The sequence below is a fragment of the Amphibalanus amphitrite genome, unplaced genomic scaffold (genome assembly GCF_019059575.1).
Source record: "Amphibalanus amphitrite isolate SeventyFive unplaced genomic scaffold, NRLGWU_Aamphi_draft 000562F_arrow, whole genome shotgun sequence".
NCBI classification, from domain to species: domain Eukaryota; kingdom Metazoa; phylum Arthropoda; class Thecostraca; order Balanomorpha; family Balanidae; genus Amphibalanus; species Amphibalanus amphitrite.
Genome location: NW_024882056.1, coordinates 183,577 through 194,966, shown reverse-complemented (window position 1 = coordinate 194,966; position 11,390 = coordinate 183,577).

Here is an 11,390-nt window from a genome sequence, read left to right as displayed (position 1 = left end):
ATAGCTGGCGTCAGTTCCAATTTATGGTTTCCAATTATGCTTCTCTTCACGGTCGCTTAAATGAGCCAGACCGGGGATTCAGGCCCATCACCATTGTTCTGTAAAACACGGAAAAGCATTTCTTGCCAGGTTACCAACTTTGTTTACAATTTTTAAATGTTATGTCATTCCATAACCTTTCGGAATTTTTATAAGCGTTCTTGTCCATGCATTGCATGGTTATCGTACATGTATTCTACCAATTTTAATGTTTTTTTACCCCACTAATAGCTAAGCTGGAATATTTTTGTCTCGGACGGTATGCGCGGGGCAAAGTGGCCGGGGCAAAGTGGCCACCCCCCCAATTGGCCATAAGTTGTTTCCATCTGGATAAAAAACATTATTTACATTCAAATGTGTCGTCATGCATTCATCTTGGCCACTTTTCAGTTGCATGAGTTACCAAATAATGCAATTAAATGTTCTTTTTTCAAGAAAATCCTTTCTTTGTTTACCTACAGGTGGAAGATGATAAAGTAAACATCCATCCTCGCTTAATCTTGTCACCATCAAATACCCTAGTCGTACACGAGGCAACTATTTTGTTTCTCATATCGGGACTTGAGAAGACACCGGTGGCCGCTTTGCCCCAGGGTATGGGGCAAAGTGGCCAATATGCATAGGTTTAAAGTTTTGTCAATATCTTCCATATGTGAACGCCTCTGGAAATAAAACGCAGTTGAAATAAAAGGCAACTTAATAGGGATCACATTGGTATAGAAAGAATCTTTCCGAGTTTAAAAATCAAGCGTTGGCATCGTGAGAAGCGTTAGGGTGGCCGCTTTGCCCCACTCTCCCCTATTTAAGAATAAATGGAGATAACAGTTTACGCCAAAACAATAAACTCAAAACAGCAATCAAGCTAAAATAGGTACAAATAGGTAGTTGGTTTACGCTAAAATAATTTTTGTTAAAATATTAATTTAAAATGCCCACATAAAAGGCGAACTTACTAAGATACGGGCATTGAAACGTTATTGAAGATGTAAGTCAGGAACAACTTATGTACACCAACACCTATCAAAATTTTTCAATAACGAACATAAAACAGATAAGGACCAAAAAAAAAGTTTTCAGGTAGGTAACAGCAAACGAATGAACAGCATTTTGATGACCTCGTCACCAACAATATCAAGTGCTCAGATATTCGAGCCCCGAGTTTCCGCGTGGTCTATCCCTTCGCATCCCACCTGAGCGACTGTAAGCACATAGGCCATTCCGTGGTATCCGTGATCCGTCGATCAGATCCGTGATATCAGCCAATTAAACCAACGGCTGCGTGGGCGGGAGCTGCGGCGGAGCCCCTCACGGACCCCATGACCGCGCCGCGATGCCACCCGCGCCACCATTGTCTGCGCGCCGCCGACCGGCTGAGAATGCGCCATCAACGCCGCTGACCGGCCGGCAATGCGTCGTGATTGCCACGGCGCGGCTTTAGCGCCAGGTGGGCGGGGGCCGAGTGATGCCGCGGCCCCCATGACCCGTGCTCAGGTCACGGCGTCCACACGGTCCGAACTCGGCGGCCGGCCGGGTCAGATAGCCCGGAGCAGTGTTTGCCAGGTGCAAGATCCGGCTCCTACATTATGAACGAGTTCATATCCTCAATCCTCATTCCTTAGGGGGCTCTGAAGTCTGATCAATCTTCATTGTTCTGGGCCTCATCCTGTTTCCGTGAAGCCACTTACGGCTATCAACTACCCTAATAAGTCTACTGAGAGTTCCCCTGGACTCAGTGAGACCGTTGTAAGCCGCCACCATCCCCAGTAAGCTCTCTGAATATGCGGCTGGTATCCGACTGCGGCGCTCTCCGCGGGCTGTCGGCGCGGCTCGAGCTGACTGTCCGGGCACGCGTCGCCCACCCCCGGTCCCGTGGACCGCGCGTGATCAGCACATCATTTGTCAGCCATGAGCACATCCGAATATCAAATGGCACCCGGAGAAATAACGCCGTCTCACTGGCGGCCGCGGGGTTATTAACCCGCGCCCTGCTGGGGGGGGGGGGTGTTTGAACACCCCCCCCCCTGTGGTTTTTCGCGAATATCTCAAAAACGGCGGCGCGGAGCGCCGCCGTTTTTGGTACACCTTATCATACATCAATTCTACACATGTTGTGAAAATTTCAGACCAAGGTCATTCAAGGTCAGGTCACCAGGTCACTCGAAGTGACCTCACCTCATAAAAAGTTTCAATGTCTGTCATAGCTACACCGAGTGACCGATCGCTTTGAAACTTTCAGCGATTGCTAAGAGCATTAGCATGTACAAAATGTATATCTCAGATTTTTGATATCGATGACCTAAGGTCAGGTCAATTTTGCGACCTGACCATTATAAGTCAATGGGAGAAAATTGAAATGCGCCTGTTTTGGACGAAAGACATTATAAACACTCCCAAACACTGAATTACAAGTGGTTTAGACACACTGAACATGAAAATGGTGTCTGTGACCCCTGTTTATGCCCTGAGGTCATCTTAGGTCACGAATGGTATCTAACAGTTTTTCGCAAATAACTTTTGATAGAGGCATGCTAGAGCGATGAAAACGCCTTAGATGTGTTCAGCTCGACGATACGGATCGACTGATATGCAACATGACCCTTTCCGGTCAGGTCATGACCTTGACCTGAGATCAAATTTTCAAGTTGACCTTTCAAGGTCAAATTATAGTTCGTTCGATGCGTCTTGACGAGAGGAACACGATGCCGGTAAAAGTAAGCTCGTACAATGCTTGGGTCAAAAGTTATTGCAGAAAAACTGTTTCCGAAAAAATCGGCTATTTTTGCAGTTTTTGCCCCCTGCAGGCAAAACCGTTGACCTTAGGTCAAATCTGAGAAAATTACTCAGAAAGGGCGTTAATAGGGCTATCGAATGCGCTTTTCCGCGGCGCTGTAGCTCTATTGGTTCCCGAGTTATGCGTTGGCTTCTTGGAAATTTTCGACATTCGACCTGGAAATCGGCGAAAATTTGCCTTCAATGACCTCTGGTGACCTGACCTTTGACCTGACCAAAAAATTGACCGAAGTGATTTCCTCATTATTTTTGACGCTCTTTCGAACGCCGCCTTCCGCGTATCGCTACGTGGCCCAGGAGCCGAGTTAGAAGGGGGGGTGTTCAAACACCCCCCCCCCCCAGCAGGGCGTGGAAATCCAGGACCCCCAGCCGGGCGCGGGCTAACGGGTGCGCTGTTACTGGGAGAGTCGCCAAGCAGCTCGGCTCGGCTCGGCGCCGCTCAGAAGGTCGGCGGGTTCGCCCGTCACTCGGTTAGTCCTTGTGGAGTAGGTCGCCTCACAGCGATGTCAGGGATGATACAGTGATTGGTGGAGTGCAGTGAAGACACGGGGACTCCAGCCGAGCGGGCAGGGTGGGCGGCAGATTTAGCTGCAAAGACGAGAGCACCAGCGCCGAGACAGGCCGCCGCCCGACAGGGAAAAACCGGACAAACGTAATTGACAAGGGCCGTGATGGATGGTTTCGCCGATGCGATTTATGGGTAGATGGATGGATCGGCGGCGTTGTGTAAGACTTTGTTGTGTTAATGTTGTGACTGATCCCTGGTGGGTCTGTTTAAGGTAATGTGCTCATCAAATGGTTTATCATTTAATAAGAAAAGCGGCGAGTGCAAAGGAAGAATTAACTCATACCTACACTTAAAAGAACTATAACCACTTGAAATATCCAGAACTGTTCAGGTCTGAACAGCGCAGTTGGCATTTTTATATTTTCTAAACTTTGCTGACAAGGCGTCCTCTTCATGTAATTGCGTCATAGTTTTAACTAACAACTGGTTAACGACCAAAACAAAAAAGACTGCATAGACATCCCAACAACCACATCGGATAAATAGATAACTGCAATACATATTGGATGAGCATGTGTAGATGAAACAACAGATGCTGTCGTGGTTTACAATTAAACCACGTCATTTTTCCACGACAGTGGCTTTTCATTCTTCATTAGAACTCTCAACCTAATAAGAACATAGAAAAATGTATGCCTGAGCATAGCGGTACCCCTAAGACCATGCACGGCAAATGAGACATCCTTCTCGATTTTTTTACAACAAGCTATATGATCCATATCCGATCCCCTTTGCCATCCTCACGGCATAACTTAAGCACACATAATAAGCCACATCTTTATTCGTGGGCAGCTCTGATAGAACATCCTGTAAGTGGATTTCTGCTATTACCAAGTAGATTTCCACGGCGTGAAGACATGAATAAATTCTAACCCCCGATACGGGCCTCCTTTTGGGCTCGGTCGGCCGACACACGCTATCTTCAGTAGCTCTGACAGGCGGCACCACCAGATCTTACGCACTTAATCCAGCGCCGGTAATCGCATCGGAACAATCGCGCCGCGGCGCTACCCGCGTGGGAACGACTGCGACCTGCCCCGACCCCCGGGGTTCGCTATCGCGGGCGGCCTGACAGAAGCGCCGACGGCGGCGGTGAGTGAGCTTAGAAGCCCTGACGGTGACGGCGGCGGGCTGCAGGGTAGCTTCTAGCTCTATCGCGTGCGTCACTCGTCTCTGAGAAAGGAACGTCAGCAGACCATAGAAGCTACAGGACGATGAATTGAGCCGACTTTCAAAGTCGGGACCGAAAATGGGTCCTCCGAAGTCGCGGGCAATCCCCAGCGCTCGGCGGTCGGGCCTCGTCAGTGATCAGCCTGCAAAGTGCAGATTCTGCAATCTCAAATCTGAGTTCAAAATGTCCATTCTCACACCATAGATGGTCTTTCGCTCACTTTTGGCCACAGAGCAGGGTTCACTGATCCATTCAGCGTCACACCGATGTAAGTACTTAGATGGTAGTCTGACAATATTACAGTCGGCGCCAGGTAAAATTACCATTCCAGAATTCTCACTCATGCATCGAGTTTCCACGACGCTGATGAATTTCTACGCCATGCGTCACTGTATGTCAATCTATGGCACTGTAGCACATCGTATATGTCAGCGCGTGTCAGTCGAGGCGACAGCGGCTGCGCGTGCCGCGTCAGAGAAGACGGGTCACTACTTCTGTTACTGGCTGTTCCACTGGTGACGTCAAAAGGACCATTGCCTGTCGCCTCGCACTGGTAACGGTTAGAGAGGGTGCTGGTCGACTGTTTCCACAAGTGACGTCACAAAGGGTGGACCGTTGCGCACTGCGTGTGATGAGTCCAGTGTCAAACTTGGTGGGAGGTCGGTCATTGATCAGCCACACCCTCTGAGGCCCAGCCGGCTGACAGGTCACGCCGCTACCAAGCTGGTGCAACTGGTTGCATCACAATAGGCGTAAGCAGTTCAGGGTTCAATCGCCGACACCCCGCCCCAGCCTCACAGTCAATGAATTCCTGGAGGCGAAAGTAATCAGAGTCGCAAATAGTTCGCCGGTCTCCGTATATGTAGCGTCAATTTCAGTCGGACAACCTGCTATCATGTTATGAAGGTCCACATTATGCTCGAACAATGTCGTGCTAATGTCCCAATGGGAACAGCCGGATCACCAGAGCAGTCTGCTGCAACTGGTTCTCAGTAGCACTGCCTGATGGCCTGCGATCCATACGGGATCGCAGAGGTCCACCCCCGAACGGAATGTATGCGGACCTCGACTGAGATATTGCGCTAGTCCGGCTAGGCCGACCATGACGGTGCGGAGTTGAAAACACTAGGAATAGAAACGAGAAAAAGGGGCGAGAAAGCGACGGCGATTGTTCGTCTGATGGCTTTCAGTGTGTTCGTAACTCCTTTGGTGCGTTTATCTCGGAATTAGATAAAACTGTGAATTCGTTTATCGACCAATCACTTCTACGTTTCAACTAATGTCACGAAAAGCTTTCGACCCGTATTCACAAAATATAGCTGCGCATCTAAACAGACACACAAACAAACAAAGACACACACACACACACATAGACGGCGGAACGGGGGGGGGCACCGTGCCCCCTTCGATTTTGGCATTTTAACATTAGCCCTATGGGTGTTTCATGGAAAGAATGGGACCAAGTGTCAGCAGTGCCCCCTCCCCTTAATTGAAGGTGTTCCGCCGTCACTGCACACACACAAACACACAAACGAAGCCAGCAGCGGGCAGCACTGTGCCCATGCACACCGCCGTGTTGATGGCTGCCGGTGACACTCTTCCTCGTTGTATACAACAGTCAGGTAGTTCCGTTATGAGGACCCGATCGGTGCCGGCTAGGTTGTTGAACAAAACGTTCACAGCGCATCCCGCGCTCCTGACAAGACACATGTGCAAACTCAGCACCGGACATGACACATGTGTAAACTGAGGACCGGCCAATGACATACGCGAATTGGGGACTGAAGAGCCAGTCACGTTTCAATGACCGTGAACTCTTGAACTTAGTATACCTTCTTTATGATTAAAGGTAGTGTGCCAGCTTTCTTGGACCGTATGGAGTTAATGGCCCAGATAAGGAGAACCGGATTTTTAGAACTTATCCATACCTTCAAAACTCATGGAAACGTCTTAAATTCTTCAAATTTTGAGTACCCCAGTGCGAAATTCGCCCCGACGGGTTGTCGGTCGTACCCCAACCACATTTCACACCACTATGAACAATAAATGCACACACTGAAATCGCTATTACCGATATGCTCATCCAATCAAGTTTCGATAAACCCGTTCATCATCATCTCCTGCGGTTTCGAACACGCCTGTTAGGTGGCTTCTGATGCTCGTCGAGGTCGGAATTTCCAAATACGCGTGGTGCGTCAGGCCGCGCGCTCTGACTTCGGCCAAGAAAAATGCGTCAGCTGATCATGGTCATTTCTGCCACTTGCGTGTGGTGAAATGGGGTCATAACTTATAAGACGGCTTTTTCATATCAATTATTTTACATAAAATCATATTTCAAACCATAAATAATGTTCGACAGCCAAATAAAAGAAACAATACCAATACGGGCTTACAGTTTAAGGCTCGACATTGTGTTGTCTACGATTAGACAGCTGATAACTCATTCCCGTACGTCGTATGGTCGTAACACTATAATGACCTTTGCTTATTGTCACAAGTGCGCCGCATTCGCGATTGTTGCCCGACGCCTGTTTGCAGGTGAGCCCACTACAGTTGTTATACATATCTAAAAACCGAAAAACTTTTAGGCGAAAAAGGCACTATTCCAGGCCCATTTTTGATTTTTTTTTTGCGATATTAGGTAAAAACAGAAGCTTCTTATCCTAGGAAAAATAAAATGGGAAATCTTTCAAAGGTGGCACACTACCTTTAAAACTCATGGATGATAAAATAAGCGATACAGTATTTTCAATTTCAGCAACAGAACTTTCAACAATTCAACTTAAAAACAAATGTATGGACTGCAACATATCGTAGCAGTCAGTTTTTAGGAGTTAATAATTTTGTTTTTAGCGACTCATTGACGAATGGATGTAAGGAAAGCCAGATACAGGGAAATATAACCCATTATGTAGATAATAGCCGTTTTCACGACGGGCTATCCGGCGAATGCACCTGATTTGACAAATCTGCACCTAATTTCTTTTACAGCAAATATCTTCATTTTATGGATTTATTTCAGTGTTTTAATCGATGATGCGCTCTGATAATATGACAAAGCAGGCATATAAGCAATTAGTGCAACCCTAGCTGATAGCTGCTAAGCGACACACTGAACCTGATTTGACCAGATCTGCACCTAATCTGTACCAGATGTGTACCAGATGACCGTCGTGAAAACGGCTATTGCTTCAGTCTCGCTGCGGCTCGATATCATCAGGTAGGAAAGCATCGGTAGGAACTGAGTTGAGTGGTTACTGGCTAGACTTTCACATTTTTCGTAGGTTCGTAGGGGACACTGGCACATACGGGCACATACTTTTTACGAGAATAAAAAGAAAACAAAAGGACTTTTATTTGTAAAAAAAAGTTTTTTTTTTAACTGCTCAGCAGTGCGCAAGGAATCTGGGGAGTTTTGGAAATTGGAGAAACTGTTTTGGGGTGAGCCCCCCGCAGCGTCCAAGACCGCCTTCCTGGATCCACCAGTGGGAGGGAAAGTTGCGATGCATCAGAGTATCAAAACGTACCTTCAGCATGTATGTAAACACACGATAACGAGCGAGTCGGTGGGCCGGGCCGGAGCAAAGTATGTTTGTCCCAATGTCATGCAGCTCTATGACGTGCCAGGGGACACGAGCGGACTTTATCACGGGGTCGAATGCACGTAAGCATAGGTCATACGCCTGTGTCGCTGAAACAACAAACATCGGCGATCCCTTACTCAGCCGGCTGGAATGAGCATTAGGCAAGTGCAATCATCCGGGTGAGTCGAAGCGCTTACCTCATCTCCAGCCCATCTGCCGGGGCGCCTCCCTCACATCGGGGGCGGTGTGCCGGACAGTCGGAGTCCCAGAGCCGCCTAACACACTGTGATTCACTGGTGAGTAGCTCAGAGTTCACACCACCATCAGCCAAACACCACCAAATTTGGAGGGGCGGTGTCACCACCGGCCGTCCGCCAGGTCACCGGCCCGCCGCCCTGACCCGCCGCCGGCGCCGGCCAGTCTCCAGCGAGGGTCGTCGGTCTCGACGGAAAGGATCGTCGGTCTCGACGGCGGCGTCGGAGCGACTGGCTGCCTTTGAGCGGGCCGGCGCCGCCGATCGTCGGGCCCTCTCGATGGGCGTGTTGTGACGACCGACGAGTGCCCCCCGGCCGGCGTGGCCGTGAAAAGCACGGGGAACGATAACTGAACCAGACCGGTGCGATACGGCGAGAGCTGGCACGCTGGCCGGTTTGCAGCCTTGCTGTCACCGCGCTGTGCAGATCTGCTTCCACGGTTGATCACACAGATTCACTGCACTGGTTTATCTGATAAACAGCGATGTGCAACACGCAGTTATTCGAATCACCAGTCGGCAGAACAGGCACCGCAACTGTATGTGACTCCCGTTGCGCCGCAGGGCGGCCTCCACGTCAAGCATCAGCCTCGGTTCCCGCACATGACACTCCGGGAGTGATCGGGCACCCTCGTCCCTTACTCGACACTTGGGCGGTGGACGGACACTCTCAGCGCTCTGGCGTTGGTCGGACGCCCCTCGTGAGCGGGTCGGAGACCGTTGGACGCCGTCGGAGAGTTGTTTAAAGACCTGCCTCCGGTCCGAAGTCCGTCCTCTCGATCCGCGCAGCGTCCGAGGCTCGGCGACTGGAGTTGTGCCGCGCAGTGATGCGCCGAAGTAGCGGGTCAGCCACCCACGAGTGTTGATATTGGCCCACTGTTCGGCCTCCAATCGTAGAAGAAGCATCACAACCAAGAGAAGGGAGAACATTGTATACACAGTCAATATGTCAAATATGTACACAGTCATGTAACACGAACAACAGGGAAGCACCTAACCTCTGTTACACAACAGAGTGCTGTCAGTTGTGATATAGTGTCTGTAAACTACGCCGCCGGAAGCTACGGTCCGACATCGGCAGGAGTGGGCTGCCCTTTTTTCATGGTATAATGGTGCAGTGAATTTTTCTATGACGTTGATAGACATCAGAACGCAAAATATAAAAAAATGCAGAAATAACATCTGCACATTTACCCCAATTTGCCTCATGATTCTAAATGGCAGGCAGGCTGTGTCTGAAATGTAGCTGCCTCAGGCAGCTACATTTCAGACACATCATTAATCATTTCTGTACAACTTAAGCCGAAAAGCGACCCTCGCTGTAGAGAAAGGTGTGCTTTTTAGTTTTTACATACACATTTCAATATATTTATTGTATTTTACATATGCTTACATATGTATTTTCAATATTTCATCTTATTCACATACTTCGCTACAAACTGACAAAGTACGATACAACGCTCCATCTAGAAGCCTGGAGCTAGCCCAGAGCCTTGGACTGCACCGCCCCCTCTCCCCAGCACTGTAGCGCACATCTGTCCGGGTGGTCCCTCTCGACCCCTCCCTGTCTGTCGGCGCCTCTGTGCAGTCGGACCGAGCCGCCACCCCGACCACTTCCCGACCAATAATGACCGGTAATCGGCGCCCCGCGCCGGAAAGGCTCCACTCGACTTTCCCCCCCGCGCTGTTTTCGCGCGTCGTCGACTGTCAGTTCGAACAGGCGTAAAACCCACACGGGACGGCTAATTTTGAGCTCAAACCCGGTGATCGTCCACTGTCCTGCATTTTTTTTCAAAGGCAACAACCAACGGACTGGTAATTCTTTGCAAATATGTGATGTCGCGTTTTCTGTCTTTTTGTCTGTTTTAGGATGTAGCCTTGGCAAGTTCTGGTAACGGAAATACGAGTAGGGTAGATACAGATTGTCGTGCTATGTCTACGATAATGTGACATCAGAAGCATGGTGTTTCAAATATGCGCTTTGTAATAGCAGGAAGTATATAATCCTTCTGGAGGTCTAAGGGTCGGCTGTACACCGCTATACGAGTGCATTCCAATCGGCCGAGACCACCACTGATGCATGAACAAAACATGCATTGAATGAGAACGCTGTGACGATACGCACTCGATATCTGATGACCGTATATCACAGTCAATACCTTCTGTATTTCGTCAAACAAAGAATCCTGCTATGATACGACCACTTTAAATATGATGTGCTGTCAGTGGGGTCTTCAATCATGTGTGTATCAACCGTCTGATCTATTTTTATAACATGTCAGCACTTATAAGACAGCTGTCACTACAAAGTGCCGATAAAAAAAGCTAAAATACTTACACACTGACCAACCAAACTATGTTCTTACGCGTACATCATCGTCACCTTGCGACACTTTACCTGGCAAGTATCTATCGATCTTGTCGAATACGTATATGTTTGGTCGTGTCCAGGGTGAAGGTAGGTATGTACTCGTGAGCTCAATTGCATTTGGATTGCATATATTTATGCAATATGCATCCTTCCAACGGGACTGAACTCCACGAGATTAGAATAAACGCAAGGTCACATCACATTGGTACCTAACTAGCCACATTTCTGGTGAAAGGAGACTTTTATCGAGTCTCATTTGTTGCAACAGTAGTTCCTGCCGCTTGCAGCATTGGATTGGACTTTCCAATAGATCGATCCGTGTTTGAGAATGACTTCGTTAATTTTTAGTGAAAACAAGGCCATTTTTCAGGCTTGGCTTTGCTGGAGTGACAGAGTTTACCAGCATCTCTTGGAAAACCCAGACGATAGAGCCGTGTGGAAACGCGTTGAGCGAGACTTTCGATACATCACATGAAATTAGTTACGGCAGACTTGGCGTGACGATTTGTTAATGCCCGATGTTCTTGCTCATGATGACTCTGCTCCTACCACTTGAAGGAACCCTCAATGCGGGAAACCCGACTATGAATTATTCATCGAAATTCAATTGATGC